Source organism: Castor canadensis, chromosome 11 (assembly GCF_047511655.1).
Source record: "Castor canadensis chromosome 11, mCasCan1.hap1v2, whole genome shotgun sequence".
Taxonomy (NCBI): domain Eukaryota; kingdom Metazoa; phylum Chordata; class Mammalia; order Rodentia; family Castoridae; genus Castor; species Castor canadensis.
Window position 1 is genome coordinate 93506167 of NC_133396.1, and position 20362 is coordinate 93526528.

Consider the following 20362-nt stretch of genomic DNA (forward strand, 5'->3'; position numbering starts at 1 on the left):
TCACTCACTGCAAGACTAGACTGGGCAGTAACTTTTACCACACAGAGCATATTCCTAAAGGGTATAGGGAGAAGCTTGCAGTTCAAAGGACCCTTCCTGGGTCCTCTGAATATCCTATGGAGGTCTTTATATCTGTCTGATGTCGCTCATCTCCAGGATCAATTAAGCACAAGTAAAACAGTGTATGCCCTGGCACCAGTATCCTATGCCTGAAGAATGTGCTGTACATTTCTCTCTGTCCCAGTTCTCTTTCTCTATGGCAACCCCCAGAGCTGACCCTAACAAAATTGTGGCACACATACACACAGACATACACACTAATATTTTCATCCTTCAAAGCTGTCATCTCATTTCCAAGTCACTTTTCATGCTTCTCCTGCCTCATTCCTAACTCATTTCCCCTAAGCTGTTGTTTAAAAAGACTTGGGATCAGAAGACCTAGAATGAAGGTGCTCTACCATTTAAATGACCTAGAATGACCTCCAGGAGTTTTCCCCTCAACTTCTTTGAATTTCCATTGCCTTGGGTGTAAAATGAGCATGATGGTATATGTGTAGGATTGTAGTGAGGGTCAGACAATGTCATGTATGTGACACCGGAGCATTGCAAACCTAAGAAGTACAATAGATATTTCACTGAAGAACAACTAATATGCTCTGAAAGATGCCAACTACATGATGGTGACATCTGCTCACAGAGATTGAACTGGGTGGACACAGGGCCTAGAAGCAGTCACAGCAGCATGACCATAAAAGGCTCCATCAGAAGTGATGGAGAGAAAGGATTCACCAGGGCTCTCAAAGGTAGTATAAGGTTCATTCAAATAGGCCAGAGCTTAAAAGTAGGAGGAGAAGGCAAAAATGTGGAGAAGAAAAGCAGTGAAAAAGGCTGAGCAGGCAGGCTCTGTTAAGAAAGAAGGAAGTGACAGGGGAACAACGGGCAGTATCAGAGCCCCTCCACCTCAACCCCTCAAGAAACAAAGAGTGAAAATCAGCAATGCCTGATGCTGAACAAGGATGAGAAAACCAATTATTCAAGCTACACTAAGCCCTAAATGGCTCAGTTCCAAAAAAAACAGTCTGGGAGCAAGCTAGGCTATCCCAACACTTCTCTTCCTTTATGACAAACATGCAGTTCTCCTTAGTTCCCTGTGTATACTTTAAAAAAAGAAACTGTCACCTAAGGAGACTCCAGCTCCTCTGCTGCCCTACCTCAACGAGCATAAAACAAAATTGGTAAATTTTGTTGTTAGTAGGCACAATCTTCTTTGTCCTAAAACTCATGAGTCATTTACTAATAGTTAGAGACACATATATGTTTATATACATTACATGTATACATACTAAAAATAAGCATATATATAACATATGGAAAAATATATATGTATATATGCATACATATATAATTTAAATATGTATACTGCATATACTTTCTGAAAGCAAAAAATCAATATATTAAATAAGTAAACAGTACCCTGCCTAAGAATACTCTAGACCTATTACTGTCTAAAAATAATGTTTATGAACACATGAAGCAGAATATCCTAAGAGGGGATCCACAAATCAGATGGGAATCTATGAACACCATGGAATTGAACAGACCAGCTGCAATTTTCATGCATTTTTTTTGGCTCATGGATTCCATCAGATTTATTAAAATATCTCACTGGAACCCTTTGGACCTCAGAATATGTTTGGCGAATTTAACCTTCCTTTATTTGTCATCCCTACAGCTGTATTTCAAACCTAAAATATGAGCCTCCTTTCCTGCCTTACTCAGGTCACTTTTTACTTTCTCTTTTAACGCATATCTCATTCTTTATTGATCTCTTTCCTGCTCCTCTTTCTTATTCATGTTCTACTTCCCTCTCCAGTTTCTCTCTGTCTCAACTTTACTTTAGCCCACCAATGGCCCCCATGTTTCTCATTTCTCAAAGCTAAAGAAGGGACTACTGCTCTATTTAAAATATTTTATTTAAATCTCAGCCCTCTACCTCCCTTCATATTCTTATACATCTATCTCTGTGCTTGTCCTCCAGCACATGCCTGAAAAGTCACACAGTCTGAGTCACTGAGATATTAATAAGCAGTCCTTCATGTGGGCAGATGACATCACTAATCCACCATGTGTCCTTGAGCAATTTTCCTCACAGTAAGAACAAGTGGGCATCAGAGTCTTCCCTTGCCCCAGCTCACTGGTCTTAAGGCTAATTTCAAGAACTTTCTAAGCTGAGATTTGGGCACAGAAAGTAGACTTAGAATAGAAGAAAACCAACTCTTCTATGTCATGAGATTTTGATCCTGGGCAAGAAGAGCCTTAGGAGGCCCATGTCTGGAACTAAGTGTAATAAGAATGTTTTAACTGACATCACTTTTGTTTAAGGTCAGTTATGTTTGATTATGATTTGAAAGAATGAGGTACAAGGTATTACAACACTTAGAGATAAAGGCACAGTTAGCAAGTGTATAGTAGGTAAGTCACATTACCTCTAATCCTCTTAATCATCCTTAGGAAACTGATATTCACAGATTAAGTAACTTGAAAAAGCCACAGAGCTAGTAAGTGCTAAAGTCAAGACTTTAATCTGCATTATACCACGATGCCATGTTCTCCAGCTTCCATTCCTCTCTTCTTGGATACTGATAAAGCGATCCTCAGTGGGTAGCAAAGGGAAGTCCAAAGCCAAGTTAAGCAACTGAGAGGTAGGTCCTCCTCTGGCTGACCTTCCTTTACACAATCATTTTCCTGCACCATGTCTGAGATGCTTTCAGTCTCTGCAGATCTGATGACTAACACCTGTCCTCAGAGTTTTAGGAGTGTATTTTATAACACTCTACCTAATCCCTGGCAAGGAAGCAGAATCCATTTTTTGCCTGCCTTTACTGGGCACTTACCTGCTCTTATTACTTTGACCACCTGGTACAGGAAGTAACTAAAATGACCTTAGCACATTCTGTTCCCTTCCGTCATGCCTGAATAGTAATCTCTGCTTGATGGAGCTGGGTTGTGCCAACCTTGTGCTCCAAGATCAAGTGAAGGATGGCAAATGTCCTTCTTGCACTATGCTCAAGTAGCACTTTGTATATGTGCTCCTTCTCTCCTAGATTATGAGCAGGGTGGGCATGGTCCCCCTGTTAATGATGATAACTTCATCTTAGCTACTTAGGATGTACCAGGCAATATGCTATGCCAGTTTCTGAAATATGTTTCTAGAAGAGGTCTACCAGCTTTAGAATCTCTATTCTGTAGTGTTCCCAGAATTCTGATAGATAGAACTTGGGCAAAAAGATAAATGAGTGCCTTCTAAATGTTGATATGTTCCCTGCTTTGAAAATTAGAAAGAACTCTCAATTCTATAAATAATTTGTTGGATGTCCACTACATCCTATCTCTTCTACTAAGTTGTGAGGAGATTCATAGATGTAATAAAAACCTTAAATCTACTTCAAGAGACAGACATACAAGGAAAAACACTTCCAAAATTAATTGAGAGGAAAATGATGTAATAGAAACCTGAGCAAGGGGCCAGGCGTGTTGGTATGCACCTATAATCTCAACTATCTGGGAAGTGATGGTTGGAGAATCTTCATCTGAGGACAGTTCCAGGCAAAGGGGAAACCCTATCTGAAAAGTGAACTAAAAAAGTAAAAAGGGCTGTAATGTGGCTCAGTTGGTAGAGTACTGCCTAGCAAGTATAAGGCTCTGAATTCAAATCCTGAGTACTACAAAAAAGCCTGAGTAACATAAGTGTAATAGAAGTTTGAAGAGAAAAAGAAACTAGGAGAATGTGGAAAGGTTTCTTGCAGAGACTGGTGGCAAACTGTCCCTGAACAGGTGAGAGGATTTCTGTACATGATGAAGAAGAAGGATTCCCATTTAAGGATCCACCAAAATTATTACTAACCACCATCACCATCACTTCCTGCATACTATGTACTACATACTATTCAAGGCACATTAAATACATTGATTTATTTAACCTTGCTAACAATCTCAAGGATGGATATTATTTTTTCTGTTTCACACATCAAAAATATGAGGTTCTAACTGCGTGTGGTAGTGCACACCTATAATCCCAGCATTAGAAATGTTAAGGCAGGAAGATTACGAGTTTGAACTCAGCCTGGCTTTAAAAACTTTGTTGAAATATAAGGTTCATGAAAGTGAAGTAGCTTGGCTAGGCTCCTGGGATGGCTAAGGGATCTCTGGCTCAAAACCACACATCTTCCTCTCCTTGATGTTACCTCCACCTCACATCTGTGATATGTGTCATGTATATGGACATCATCCCTGTATAAAAGCCACATTCACCAATCCATTAATCTTTGTCCTTTACTTAAATAAGATTTTCTTCACAGTCTGAAAAAAGATAGAGAAACAGGTTGTAGTCAGCCCTAGTCAAAGCATAATGGTAAAAAATTATAATTTATCAGTATTATTATGCTTTCTACTATGTATTGAACTTGGCTATCTGCCACAATACTGTTCCAAGCATGTTCCAGTATTAATGCATAACTACTTCCAAAGTAATTACTATTACTATTCGTAGCTTAAAGAGAAGAGGGCACCAATACAAATTCAGGTTATAGAAGATAGACTGATATCTACTTTATGAGATTTTTGGAGGGAGAAAGAACATTTTATCTTAAGCCTGTTTTATTTGTCATATCTAAACTTTATTATTTCCCAGATGCTTCCTTCCCCAACACCCTATTCCCTTCAGTGAAAGCTCCAAGTCTGCCTCCCTCTGAATGGTGTCTATCACAGCCCCAGGGCAAACAGGTCCCAATGCAGTTCAGATCAGTGTCTGATGACTGAGGATTCTGAGGGTCCCCAAGGCCCTTCTGGTAACGAGGGCAATGGTTGGCTTGCATGGAGTGGCTGCCAGGCTGGCTTAGGACACATGTGAATGTTTAAAATACCAGTACAGTCAAAGGCCAGCTTGCCAGGTGAGTGCTGACTGGCAGGCAGAGCAGACATTTCAAAAACAGTCCTGCCTATCTTCTTCCAACCCCAGCTTTCATCCGGGACTGGCCTGAGAGCAAACCACCTAAACCTTCAAGAGCTTTGTGTGCTACAAGAAGAAATAAGAAAAGGAAGAGAGCTGGTGGAGCCCTCTTTCCTTCCTGAGCCTCCAGACCTGCCAGAGAAAATATACAATGAGGTGAGGAGTCACTTTCCATGAATGACTAACCTCCCAAGCCCCTTTGGGGTGTCCTCCCATCCTATTACAGACCCCTGGCTCTTCAGTCTCCCTCTCTCCATGACAAGAATCTCACACTCCATCCTCCCACTTCAAATTTCTTATACTTGACTGATGATCTGGATTTCTTATTTCCCACGGAAATTAGAACAATCAGACAAGGAACTTCTACAGGTTCCTATCTTCTGATCTACCCACAGCTGTGCCTGTATGAGTTGCCTTATCTCCTGCTACAAGGTATGAACTCTTCAGCCTGTATTTGTGTTCTAGGCTCCATTCCCCTGTGCCTTCTCAAGGATTTTGTTCCACCCATTGTTTCATCTATTTCTTACATAAAGAGTGTTTCCAACTGCATACAAACACACTGTATCCATCTGTCTAAAATCCATCTCTCAACTTCACTTCTGTCTCTAGCTACTACTACCCAATTTTTCTGTTGCCCTAACAGCAACAATCATTGGAACTTGTCTGTACTTGGTGTCTTCCCTTTCATTCTTTCCATCCTCTCTTGAACCCACTGGTGATTCACCAACTCAGTGAATAAAGTCAGTTACTGTGGGGCTTTTCACTCTTGTATAGATTTATGTTTTTTCACTCTTAGACACATGTTGTTTGACTTACACCATAAGAGTGTATACCAATAATTAACCATAATGAAGACAGGCAGTTCAAGTCATGTTGTGATTAATAAAGAGCATAAGGAATTATAAGCAGTTTGCAGACTTGTCCCAAGATGCATTTCACCAGGCACATGTTGAAATGCACTTGGTCAAAATCTCTTACACTCCCTCTCTTGGCACATGGTATACTATCCATTCAGTCTTTAGACATCAAAACTTTTGAGTGATTTTATTTTTTTTCTCTCTCCACCCTCACATCCAACCAATCAATCAGTCATATAACCAAGACCTGCAGATTCTTCCTCATTAATATCTCTCAAATAGGATCCCTGGGCCCCTGCCAGCCTCAGCACAAGTCCCCAGCACTTCTCCATGGGATCATTATTGTCCCACCACAATACACTGCCTTCTGTGTAATCAATCCTCTTTCAATCTGTAACCATACTGCATCCACTGTTCTGATTCCAATCCTTTGAGAGGTCTCTAGAGCATTCAGGGTAAAGCTCAAATTCCAAGTAAGATTAATCCACAAGGCTCTAGATGGTATGGTTACTGCCTGACTCTGATCTCATCCTTCCTAATTTTGCCCCACTTCTGTCCTATCTCAAACTTACTCATGTTTCAATTCATACAACAGTTAGCGCTCAGTAGTACAATGGCATGCCCAAATGCTATTCCCTTTACTGGAATTCCTCCTCTTTCTTTTTAACTCCTACATAGTCTTCAAAGCAGAGTTCCGAAATTGATATATAGTTGAAGGGTTTTGTTTTTGTGTTAGTTACAGGAATAAGTTTGCCTTAATATAGTTCTACTATTCTTTTTGATCACTGTTGATGCAACAGTTCATATAAAAAATTGGGGAACAAGTACATACTTCTTTGAAAAGAGAGCTATATCGAAAGGATTGGTCAGGGTGAGAATGATAAATCCAGAATTGGGTCATATAACCACCTCTAAAGAGGGAATTGAGCTGAACACATTAAATACTCTGCTCTGATATAACTTGGAGTTATACTAAGCTATGTTGTTGACTAGGTTGAATAATGCAGTAGATGATTTAATAAAATTTTTTGTTAATTATGATAGAAAGTAGAGTGGGTGAACAGGACCTTTCCGGAGTATACAAGAGGGAGGAAGAATGCAGTATCAATAACCAGATGAAAGGTAAAGGAATAGGGGACTCATTTAAAAAAATTGTTAAAAAGAAGATATGTAGCTTGGCACAGTGGTTCATTCCTATAATCCATCCCTCAGGAGCAAGAAAACCCAGTCCCCTCTGCCTCACCCCCAGAACAGTACCTCTGCATCCTTGAGGAAAGAGGGGGGTCTCTGGGTGGAAGTGTGTGAGCAGCTCAGGACCTAAACTGAAACCATGAACACAGATCATCTTGCCCATGGGCTAGAATGGCTTCCTCACTGTGGTACAATTGGGTACTACTGTGGGTATGACCACCATAATTGGCTTGCAACTATGGTGGTTGTAGTAGAGAGGGCCATAAATCAAGAACACCCACTTTTCTTCCCTCTCATCCCCCAACCAATAATGGCTTCATCCACGAATTTGCAAGTTTATCCCCTGAGGCACAATCTGGGCTTGCTACCAGCTGGGCATCCTAGTATCAACTCTATCTCAAAGCAGCCCTCTTTGAGATTTGTAGCATTTCACAACCCCACATACCCTGTAGATATTGCTTCAGGCCTAAGCTGCTTTTCAGCCTTTCTGAAGGTCAAAGAAGAGCCGAGCACAGTGGTCGGCGCCTGTCTGATTTTGATGTCCAGCACCATAGACGGAAGAAAAAAGTTGAATTTTAGCTATTCTGTTTTTTTGCCGGATATGGTGGCACACACCAGTAGTCTCAGCTACTCTGGAAGCAAAGACAGGAAGATCAAAAGTTTGAGACCAACCTAGGCAAAGTTGGCAATTCCCTATCTCAAAAGCAAAAGCAGGACTGAAGGTATAACTCAGATGGTGGAGCGATTACCTAGCGAGATTGAGGTCCTGGGTTTAATCCCTAGTACTGAAAGGAAGAGCCAGGGTAGCCTACTCAAGCCATGCCCTAGAGCTAGGGTCACTTTCTCCCACTTCTGGCCCAGGCCATGTCCCCAGCACCATTCAGTTCCTTTTCTGAGTTTTTGAGCCAGCAGACCTGAATTTGAGTCTTGGCTTTCTTTTGCAGCTGTGTGAGTTTTGGTAAATCGTGTATATTCTTTCAGTATTTTTTAATTAAAAACTAAATAATAAAAATAATAAATACTGCCTGCAACATTTTTCAGGATTAAACTATGAAATCAAATGTCAGTGAAGGCTAATACCTTCAAAGACCTTACAGTGTAAAACAGAAGACAGCACATGGCCAGGCATTACACAGAACCATTGCCAGTACACTGTAGAGCTCAGCCCAGTCCGCAGCATGGAATGTCCTGGGAACTTAACAGAAATGAGGTCTACCTCACACATACCAAATGGGAACTGGGAACCTACCTGCATCTGATCACATCCTAGTCACTTGTTTGCACATCAAAGTTAGAGATGCTGCTATAGAGCGAAGCAGAGGAAATAGTGGTACAGTGGAGGGTTCCTAATTTATGTAAAGGTCTCCGGGCAAGCTCCCCACCAGAAGTGACACCTAAGTAAAGGCCTCAGGAGCTGCACCAATTGCCTGCAGTTTCAACAGGAACAGAATGACTACAGCACCACTTGCCTCTCCCTCCTCCCTGTGTCCTCTGGAACCACACCCTGTGCCCTGGCTCCTGGCTCAGGGCCTGGCACGCTCAGACACTGCTTGCACACCACAGTGAGGCTTCTCCTTAGAATGACTTCCTCTCCTGGTAGAGAGCAAGTGAGTCTTTTAGAAGGATTTTTCTCTATGTGTCAGTGAATGGAGGGATGACTGATGGCTTGATGAATTGTATGCTGAACTCTGACTTTCATACACTAAATATAGACTGTGCACATGCTGGAAGAGCTAAAATTAGCAGTGCTGGCATGGACGGGAGGGAGGGGCTGTGAGGACTCTCCTGGGACAGACTGGAAAGAGCCAGCATGATGCCCAGGCAGCTGCTGCAGACACAGCCAAGGATTAATTTATTACCCCTGTCGGGAGGGGTGCACTGGCCATTTCATCCTAGGCTGATCTGTTTTTCAGAGGAGTTTGTTGGGCATTATTTTCCGTTTAAAGAAACAAATAAACAAAAAATCTCATGCAGTTTTAGGAGGCATCCATCTGCCTCCATTGGATCAGAGTTCTCCATTTGGGTACAGCACACCATGCTGTTGTCCTCAGGCTCAGTTCGAATCTCCTGGCGGGTTATTTCTAATTCTGTCCCATGCTGTCCCAGATCTTCTTTATTTAGTTAAAGGAGAAGGCTCTAATTATTGAGGCTGAAGGTCAGGATGAGAATGGATCTCTAATGCTGCCAAACTGTAATGCACTGAAGTGCCCTTTCTGGTTAAAAACCCCCGTGGCCTGGTGTGCCTTGGGGAAAGACACTTAGCTGCTCATCTTCATTCAGATTGGGGCCAAGAGAGGAAGAAATAAGACTCCTTGGCCCCCTGCCTCTCTCCCAGCAGTGTGAAGACAGCATTAGTAAAGCACTTAGCCTCTCCTTACAGAAAGCAGTCAATGCAAGGTGGCACCCTTTCAGAAGACAAAGTGTGTCTGCTAGTCCCCTCTGTCCCCCTACTGCCACCCCAGGTGGCCAATGTGGGCTAGGAAGCCATAAGTTTCTATTTGCCTTTCTCCTTCATTAGCAGGAAGCTGTGCTCCTCTCCTGAGGTGAGATGGAGATGGCTCATCTGCATTTTGATTGCTGTCTTTGGGTAATGAGAACTGAAAATAGGCTGTAAAGTCCCTCTACAATCACTTTCCATTAATTAGACTTAATTATGTGGCCCAAGCAAGGAAAGGAGATCTCCTTGCCTATCTGCGAGTAAATCATATTTGACTTACTCCACTATGTTTGCCTTCACTTCCTCCTGGATTTCCCTAAATTCAAGAGGACTTAGAGAATTGCGAGCACTTTATCTTATTGTCACCCAGTACTGCAAACCAACAGTCAGTATGTCTGCCCTTCCTTCTTCGCCTCCCTTCCTCCCAGTTTGAGAAACTGGTTGGTCTCACTTCCAAAAAAGAAAGAAAAGAAAAGGGCTTGGCCCCTGATTTTTTTGTTTTGTTTTCTTTTGGCGATACTGAGTCTTAAACTCAGGGCCTCAGGCTTGCTAGGCAAGTGCTCTACCACTTGAAGCACACTCCCAGTCCTTTTTGCTTTAGTTTGTTTTTTTAGATAGGTCTCTGCTTCTCTAGTAGCTGGGATTACAGGTATGGCCACCATGCCCAGCTCCCACTGATTGTCTAAATGTCATTTCCATCAGTTTGGAGATGACATTCAAAGTGATTGTGATTCGGGGGCTCCTGGGCGATGCTTTTGAGAAACACAGCACGGAGTTCCTGGAGAAAATTTCCTAGGAGTCTTAATCATGCTAATTCTTAGCACCTCCCCTAACCATGATGATTTTTAAAGTAGAGTGCAAGATCACAGAAATTCTCTGCCACTTCGTGCTGGAAACTATGTTAATATAAATATGACTCCGGGATGGGCAGTCTTGGAGCAGCAAGAAGTCAGAGGAGAGAGCTAGGCTACTGGTCAACCTACTGGTGTCTAGACAGACCTCCTCACCCCACCTTGGGTTTCCTTCTCTACCCCCGATGCCTGTGGCATGATTTCAAGGCTCAGTGCCTCTGGCACAGGAGTCTTCAGGCTACAGAGCAGCCAGTCAGCAAAAAGCAGCTTCTGGTACCAGCTCTCACTTCAGCGGCCTCTGTAAATGTCTCACATCTTAAGGTTGGTGGTCTTGCCCTAGAAATCTAAGGTGCTTGATAAAGTAACATCGTAAATGCAGACTCTCCTCAAGTTATAGAATCAACTTACTCTTCACAACACCTCCTTCCCCAACTCCAAAAGTATTCTGTCTTCTGGTCTGTCTTCAATTATGAGGGATTCACACAGGGGCCCTCTCATTACCTAGGTAATGCTAAGTAGGCATACCCTAGCAGATTCTGTGATTCTCTAGTGTGTATACTTTTGGCTGTTATCATTTGCCTGCTAATTCTACAACTCTGAAGGAATAGAAGTTAACCTTTAGGAAACTGACAGTAAATCAAGCGATTCTTGTCTAAAAAAATGCAAGTGAATTTTGTCTGGTAGAGATTTGATGGTTTCTATCCTGTTTTATTTAAAGACAACTGCAAACAGTATATTTTATTGTGTTATAGGCTATTGTATGTATATGTTTTGTTTGTATTCTTCAAATTCTCCTTTGAACTCATTTTAGCACCTTACTCATTCCTTAATTAATTAATGGGTTAAGTAAAATTTACGACATTTAGTCATGTTACATTTGTATGTGAGTCATGGTTTTAACTTGTTAAAATTATGCTTTAACATAAAATTTTCACTTAATATTGACAGCTATTATATCATATTAATAATTATTCACTATATCAACTTTAATTTCCATTTTCTTAAAAGTGTCAAAAGAAGAAAAATAATTATTGCACAGATGAGAAAACTGATGTTAAGTCACTTACCAAAAATCACAAAGCATGTCACTGGCAAGCTTTCTGTACCAGATCAACAAGGGGGTAACTACACTGAAGTTAGCTAAAAGCTGAAATGTACATATAGCTTCTGCCCTGTTGAAAACCCCATCAGATTTGCAGAGACCAGACGACATAATCCACACTTTCTTCCTCCAAGGCAGAAACTCAGCTTCAAGGAAAGAGGTGAGAGGTATTTGAGTCTATAGAAAAACAAGCCAACAAACACAGCACTTTGCATTTCCCTTGTAGTGTTCAGGTACCATGTTTGGCTAAATGCTTTATTTATCTGGGCCTTGTCCTATTTCTTGCCATTATCCTGTAAGCTCCAGCTGGCACCAAAATGCCCTAAAGGACCTAGCCCAGTTCCTCATGCAGAATAAACTCAAAGAAATATTGTGAGATTATAACTCCTATTTAGGAGAACAGATTGGTGCAGCACAAAGGCACTGGCCAGCAGAGATTCTGAAATCCCCAAACAGGAGGTTCCACAGAGGTCCCCACAATAAGGAGGGAGAGCTGCTGGGATGGGCAGCTGTATGTCCAAGACCGGGAGGAGGCTGGTGGAGTATAAGGAAGAAATAATTGGGGTATTGGAAGGAGTGGGGTGATTTTTTTTTCTTGAAAAGAAGACACCCATAAAGAGATGGTGTCCGCTAGTCAGTTACAAGGGCCTGCTGCTGTAATCCTCCCAACCTCCAAAACACAGCTACAGCCTTTTCCTTTCCCCTCTGTTTCTTCAACAATCTCCCACACTTTTCACCTACCTATTGTCCCAAAAACTGCACAATAAGGCAGCTTTCCTGCCATCCCCATCCCTTCCCTCTGAGTATTGTCAGATTTGGGCTCGGCGCCCCAGGATCACTGGAAGAAGCCCACCGGCTCCCTCCTCCGCCAAGCTCCAGGTTGGGACCTGGCTCAGCTGGGCAGCAATGCAGCAGCGGCTGTGCCTGGCGGTGAGCTCAGTGCGGCTCTGATCGCACTGCGGATCCGTCCCCCGCAGGACTGCAGAGTCTCTGGCCACCACTGGCAGCTTACATAAAACCCCTCGCACACATGCAGTGACTTCACCTTGTCTGTGATTGAAACTCCTTGCCAGAGTGAAGCTGAAAGGCTACTAGGTCCCTCCGGAGCTGTCAAAGGGTCAGTGTCTGAAACCACAAGGCCAGAGCAACAAATAAACTGTCACGGCAAAGAAAGATCTAACCATGGACAGCAAACTCTTCTTAAGAAAATAGGGGCATTTGAGACAGAGACATCTGGTGAGTGCTTTGACCTCTCTGCAAGCACAGAGGCTCAATCAACCTGCGGCAGTGGGCCCGGTGAAAGCCATCCAAGATCATCAAACCCACTTTGCCAAGAGAAATGAACAAACTGGTTTGCACTGAGTCATCTTAATTACCACACTTCATAGATTGACCCTATACATAACTTCTTCCCTCTGGCTTTACTAGAATGTTCTACCCCAAAAAGATTTAAGAATTTTCCCTAGGGCAATGGACTAGTCCCAATTTCATACTGGGAAGAACCAAGTCTTCTCACATGCAACCAGCCTTCACCCACTCTTTCACTCCTAGGAATCTCTCACATCTCACCCCAGGAAGCCTAGACCCTAAAAAATCTGCCCTTATGGGCGGGGCATGATGGTTTATGTCTGTAATCCCAGCTACACCTGAGGAGGAAATCAGGAAGACTGTAGCCAGAGGCCCATCTGGGAAAAAAGAGAAGACCCTTTCTGAAAAGTAACTGAAGCAAAAGAGCAAACCAAAAAGGCCAGGGGCTTGGCCTAAGTGATAAGCACAAAGGCCAGAGTTCAAACCTCAGTACTGCAACAACAACAAAAATCTGCCCTTCACCTTTTTGGGGCTTCGTCTATATTCTGTTCAGTTCATCAATCCATCTGCCGTTGTTTGATGTAGCTCAAGCCATGAAATGTCTTTCTAATGAGGACAAAGAGTTTTGTAGCATAGGATTCATCACACCCAGAGGCAGGAGAAAGGAACTCCTTTGAGTCAACACAACTATGCTTCCACCAAGACAATCACAAAACCCCCATCTCCCTCTGCTGAACCACAAAACCCCCATCTCCCTCTGCTGAACCACAAAACCCCCATCTCCCTCTGCTGAACCACAAAACCCCCATCTCCCTCTGCTGGTAATCTCATGCTATTATCTGCCCCTCCCCCATCTCAGCAGGATCAAATTTGCCAAATCTAGACCTAACTATAGAAATGGAAGTAGAATCCAGGAGAGGAGCCTATGCAGAAAATTAGAGCCATAGTAGCATCTCCAACCACCTAGTTTGTCCTGGATTAAGGGGAGGACATGGGGCTTTCAGTCTGGAATGTCCCAGGCAGACTGGGACAAGTTGGTCACCCAAGACAGGCACAGGGCAGTAAAGCAATTATTTTCTTGGTGACTTGAGCTCTGGTTTGAAAAGAACTTTTTGTTTTCTTTCCCAAAGTATGCAAGAGAGTATTTGCTTCTTGAGGAGTAGTAAGAAAAAGGAAAACACTCCAAGCACATTTCAGAAGTTTGATTAACAGAACTTGAAGAGGAATGTAAATGGGGCAGAATTCTGGGAGTAGGTGTCAAGAAATCTCATGGGCTAATGATGTTCAGGACATTTAATCTTCAGCTATGTTTTGTTTATGCCAGTTGGAGTGGCATAAGTCATAAAAGAGAGCTTCATATCCAGGATGGTATTCCGACCCTCTGCCCTGGGCTGTCCCCACCCCACCTGACACTTAGAATAGTAACAGCGTCTTCTACATGGCATTTTCTGGCATTGGACACTATCTTGGAAGCAGCCATCTGCAACATAATGGAAAGAGCCCCAGCCTGGAAGTCAGACACCTGAGTCCTATTTCTATGTTGGTCCCCTCTGACTGTATGGCCTGAGTCAAACCCTTAACCTTCCTTCAACCTCAAAGTGTGAAAAACACCTCTCTCTCTAGCCCCCTCCCCATTTCTATAAGGATTAAATGAAGTAGAATTGGGTTCCAATGACTCTGAATGACTTTGACCCTGATCAACAATTCCCAGGGTGTCAAAGTCCCAGTTTCCCAGTCACTTTTTGCCCCAAATTTAAGAGTCATCAGGTAAGCATCTTTTTCCTTCTGCATCTTCATCTTCTTGAATTCTGACGTTAACTCTCTCTCCAGGCCTCTTTCAACCAAATTCATACATCCTTAGCAATCATTCAATCAGAGGTTCAGATGCCCAAAGGAGAGGCTGAGTGGAGGTCAGTCATAACCAGTCTACAGCAACAACCCAGAGCAAGGACATTTGTAGATCAACAGACCTTGGAAGAAATCCCAGGATTTGAATCTCCAAAAGGGTTAGCACTCAAACCTTGAGCAAGGAGTGTAAGAACTTGGGTGCAAATGAAGTCTCTTCAACATAGGAAACACACTCTCTAAACTCCAGGTTCATCATCACTGAAGCAGGCTGGGGCATGTGTGGGTAGCCTGGATGAAAGGAATAGTAAATATTCTGCCTACTTCATGAACTATGAAGATTAATTGAGATATCATAAGACTTTGTAAACTATAAAATGTAATACCATTTACACATAAAAATCAAAATTAATTATTTTTAATTGTGGTAATACATATATAATAAAATTAGTAATTTTAGCTATCTTATTATACAATTCAGTAGCATTAATTACATTCAAAATATTGTGCAACTATCTTTTTTCTTAACTTTTTTAAATCAGCCCAAATAGAAATTCTACCTATTAAATAATAACTCCACAATCAACCCCAGGTAACCTGTAATCTACTTTCCATTTCTATAAATGTGCTTATTCTAGATATTTCATGGTGGAACCATATAGTACTTCTCTTATTATGTCTAGCTTATGGCACTTGGCATAATGTTTTCAATATTTAACCACTCATCTGTTGCTGGATATTTGAATTATTTCCACCTTGTAGCTATTGTGAACATGGGCTTGCAAGCATCTGTTTGAGTATTGTTTTCAATTCTTTTTCAGAGTAGAATTGCTCAGTTACATGGTAATTTTATGTTTAGCTCTTTGAGGAATTGCCAAGCTGTTTCCCACGGGAGCTCTAACCATGTTATATGCTCCCCCTCCCCACCCACCCCACAAGCAATGTACAAGAGTTCCAGTATCTCCATGTCCTTGCCAACACATTATTTTCTGGTTTTGTTTGTTTTTGTAACAGCCACCCTCATCCATGTGAAGCGGTATACAGATTTTTCAAGGCCTGCTAAAATAATATAATCACCTGACAAAAGCCATCAATCAATAATTGTATGTGAATTGAGTATCAACTATATACAGATTTCTTCATTTCGAAATGATTCTTGAGTAAGGCACACTGCATATGCATGTGGCTCAGGTAAGAGATAAGAAAGCTGGAAATAAAAATGGATGTGAAATTAAATAGAGAAGTTTGACCCAACTGTTTGCCAGCTAATTACAGATAATGAACAAGGACTCAAGACTCCTGGAATCTGATACCTGTTCTTTGCTTATGGTGCTAATCTATAAGGCTTATGTCACAATCTTAACTTATTTGACCAGTAATTTATGAAATTACATTATCATAATTCCTTGCTGGCTGTGCACTTGAAGAGATGTCCAAGGAATATACCACAGCAGGAAGAAATCCTGTGTCTGTATATCCACTGATGTTTATCTATCCATTAAAGCTGCCTGAATTAGCTTTTGTAATTTGTGTGACAGAGGCTATATTCATTTTAACTGAGATTCTTATCATGGAGACCTACTTCTTTCTTTCCTTCTCTCTCAGTTTCTTCCTTTGCTTCCTGATGTTTTCGTACATTTTCATTAATCTTTTGTCAAGGAAAGGATATGAAGCAAACTTCCAGGCTCACAACTCACCAGCTGCATTTGAGTGCTTATTCTAAGTCAGTTGGTAACCAGACAGAGGCTGAGCTGGAAACAAAAGCAATGCATAAGAAGTTACAGCCATTTGAAGTCCAAGATGAATATGAAGCATCTTGAAACTGTAATCTATGTCTAAGAAAAAGCAGGCCATAATTAAAAGAAAGAGAAAAAGTAGCCTATTATCCCCAACATTGTGTTTGCTATGTAAAGGAGGAACACAAGCATTCTGGGAAATAAAGTAGATTATGAGTAATTTAAGAACAGATTCCATATCTTACCCTTCCATGCCTCCACAGCAGACACTTCTATTTTTTCCCTTTCTAGCTGTTCTTAACTCCTTTCATTTTTGGCTAAAAAATGACCACTTGGAATAAAGATTGCATTTCCTACCCTTGCATGCAGCGAAGCCTACATAGGTAACTACCTTCCTGAGGAGTTGTATGTGCAACTCCTGAAAAATGTCCTTGGCAATAGAAATTAAAAAGAACTTGTGTTCCAAGCATCTTGTACCAGCATTGGCCTGATTAGTTTCTGACTTTGTTGTTAGGAGAAAAAGAAAAGCTATTAGTTTAAGTCACCATTATTGTGGATTTTTAGTCAATCATAGCTAAGTCTACTACATAGCGATATACCTCATCAATCTCTGGAAGACTATTTTGCATTCAATGAACAGTTGCAATTATCACAATTATAGTTGACTAAACAAATATGTTGGGGGTGTTGTCTTCTTCATACTTGTGGGAGGTTCAGGGTTTTGAATTCTCAGGGATATATACTAAAATGAGGATTGGGGCAAGATTCATTTTAGTATAGCAAGCAAAGATTGTGATATATATGTACATATCTAAGTATACATATATATATGCACACATACACACACACACATACACAATGTCCAATAGATAGGTAAAGTACTAAGCAGTAAGTCAGCGTACAAATATAGGCACTGTCTCTCAGATGGTGGAAGTATAAATTGGTACAATCTCTCAAGAGCAATTTGTCAATATGTATCACAACCTTAAAAACGTTTATTTATTATGCAGTAATTAAGTTTTAGAGATACATACTAAGGAAAGAATGTGACAAAGCATAACTGTATATGGGCAGTTTCTAAACCTGAGGATCCAGTCATTAAATACATGCTCCATGAAGTGTCAGGTTGGCAGCTAACTGGAATCAATCCTTCTGAATTGGTTTTCATTGAGGATAGAGTTTATAAGAATATTGGACAAGGGATACAGAAGAGGGGCTGTCAGGCAACTAGACATCTGCCTCCAACCCATAGGTCAGTTTGCCTACAAAAGAAAGAAGATTACCCATAGAGGCCAAAAAAGCTGTTGCCATAAATAAGACATTGAGGCCTGAAAACTGTCAATCACTCAGGGAACAAATGGAAGACAGTATGGAGCATTCTCACATGTGGGGAGAACCTTGGTTGGGTTTGGCACAGGTAGATGGAGATTTGCTTTAGCAACCTGAGAGTGTGCAGTTTTTACAGGATGAGAAGACCTAGCCTAGGGAAACATGCCACCATCACTGAGGTGAATACCAGCTGTGGTGGTGGTGGGGAGGTGCTGCCCCCAAGTGGCTGTGCAGAGAGTAATCAACCTTAAGGGGCCAGGAGCTGGAGTTCATCTGGGCTTCCAGGAACAATTGAAAGGAATGAGTGGTTCAGAGGTATGCAGATGGGGACATGAGGCAATTAGATGTGTACCACAGGCCCAGAACTGACTTAAGTGTACAATGATGGTGAAAACCAAGTAAATTCTTCTTCTCATAACCTGTGAGTCTGATAATATCTATGAATTCATGTTTTTTCCTCCCTGTCCTTTTCAGCTTTCCCGTGTACCACAGGGGGAACCTTGGACACCACATTTCTCAGATTTCCTTGGTACAAGTGTCTGTTTGGATATTATCAGTGGTGGTACTTTGTGGAGATCACAAGTCAGAAGAAAATGGCGGGCCATTTTTTTTCTGGTGGAAGATCCTCTCAGGGGTGTAGGTATCAGCTCATCACTGATGTGGGATTTTGCCAGCATCTCTCAGGTGCAGGAGGCAGTTGTGTTCAGATACAGAGGTATCACTTCTCTCTTTGTCTAGATCTAGGGCTTTCCTGACTGGTCATTGCTTCCTTCCAATGGGAGGCAGGTACAAAGGTTACAAAGCCTTACATTCCCTGTATTAAACTCATTCAAAGTGAGAAAACCTCTAGTGGCTTCTGTCTTTGTAACCAAAATCAGACTACTACAGCTCAGCCTAGTGTGTAAGCACCTGATACCTGGTATTTTTCACACTTGGCTCAACCCAGAATCTACTTTTAATTGTGGTGAAACCTTGAACAGTTCCCTCACCAGTCTTCTTTGTTCAATTTCTTCACCAGCTAGATGGGTTAATAAAAGTGCCTACATAGGACTGTCACATGGGTTAAATTATATGATATATATTAGGATCCATAAACATTAGGTATCATCATTATTGAGTATTAGCCAATTAAAGTAGTGTGAAATTAGATATGAAAGTGAGGAAAAAGAGCAACAGGCATTGGCTCAAGTGGTAGAGTGCCTGCCTAGCAAGCTCAAGGCCCTGAGTTCAAACCCTAGTACCATAAAAAGTGAAGAAAATACATATAGAGAATAATCTCAACTATCTAAAACACATAAATGGAAATATATCAACATTTTTGGTATGTGGTACATACCAAAACATTTCTAGCATTATGTTTTCTCTCTAAGCATAGATTTCTAGATGATGTCATCTAGAAATGAAATCATTTTGTTCTTATATTTTTTAAATTGTATACAATATGTAGATACAATTTTACAGAAATAATGACACGTAATATTATTTAAAATAGCCTATAGGAAGTCACTCAAATATACATTCTAAACCCCAGGATTAGTCACTAATTCAATGCCTCATGCAAAGAAGCACACCCAACTCATACTATTCTGCTTGAACTTGAGTTTTTGCCATCTTTGTAAAGTTCTTTTCCCACCAGCCCAAGAGCAAGTACACATGGTGAGAACTCCACATCTGGGAACAATAAAGCCCTAGTTCAGGGAATTTGCAAAAGGTGAATTCTGGAGGTAGCAAATGAGTTTGTGGAATTATTCTGGGGAAATTCCACTGAAGGTGGAAAGAGAATGTACTTCTAGGGCAGCTAAGGTTTAATATGCCATTAAGGAGCAGTTTCACAGGTGTCTTTGCTTTAGTTAGCCCCTAAATTCTTTTCACTCCCTCTGACAATCCATTCTGCAAGACTAGGTTCCAGGTTTACATCTCCTTCTCCCACAGCATAATTACTAATAGTGCCCCTTTTGCTTAGACACTTATGTATATGTGTCCCCTATTCGAGAGCTATCCAAATAGCAGTGAGCCTTTGGTTTTAATAATGGTCTATATACAGCAATCTGCATACTATTGCTTCTTCATTAACTATCCAAGAACAGCAGTCGATTTGTTTTTGTTGTTGTTAACTTGAGAGGTTGAAACTCACTTCCAGTCCAATTAAAACCACTAATAACTTATATTTTTCCTTTCTTCAAACAGGATTATCACTATAAGTACCTCCTCAAGAGTGAATAATTTTTTTCTTTATTAATTTATTCATATGTGCATACATTGTTTGGGCCATTTCTCCCCTATACCCCCTGACCTTCCCCTCTCCCCCCACCCTCTTGGCTTCCAGGCAGAACCTGTTCTGCCCTTTTCTCCAATTTTGTTGTAGAGAAGACATAAGCAATAATAAGAAAGACAAAGCATTTTTGCTAGTTGAGATAAAGATAGCTATACAAAGAGATTCCTAGCATTGCTTCCATGCACAAGTGTATTACAACCCGAATTGGTTCATCTCTACCTGACCTCTTCACTACTTCCCATCACCTTCCCATATTGACCTTTGTCATTTTAAGGTTAAGAGTGAACAATTTTTTTATGAAAATAATAGTTTCTTGTGTATCTCTATTCATATCTATAGTTTCATATCATGCCTACATGCTAAGAAATTCCAAGTAGTCATTTCAAATGGCACCTCAAAATCATGTCTTATTCTTCTCTACAT

General features: G+C 41.2%; 1 long non-coding RNA gene across 1 annotated transcript; it reads left to right on the forward strand.

Annotated features, from left to right (window-relative positions):
* Positions 1-5020: 5020 nt before the first annotated feature.
* LOC141414093 (uncharacterized) lies at positions 5021-15835 on the forward strand. Its single transcript, XR_012439184.1, has 2 exons — positions 5021-5164; positions 15614-15835. It is a non-coding gene; the product is annotated as an uncharacterized lncRNA (long non-coding RNA).
* Positions 15836-20362: the final 4527 nt, after the last annotated feature.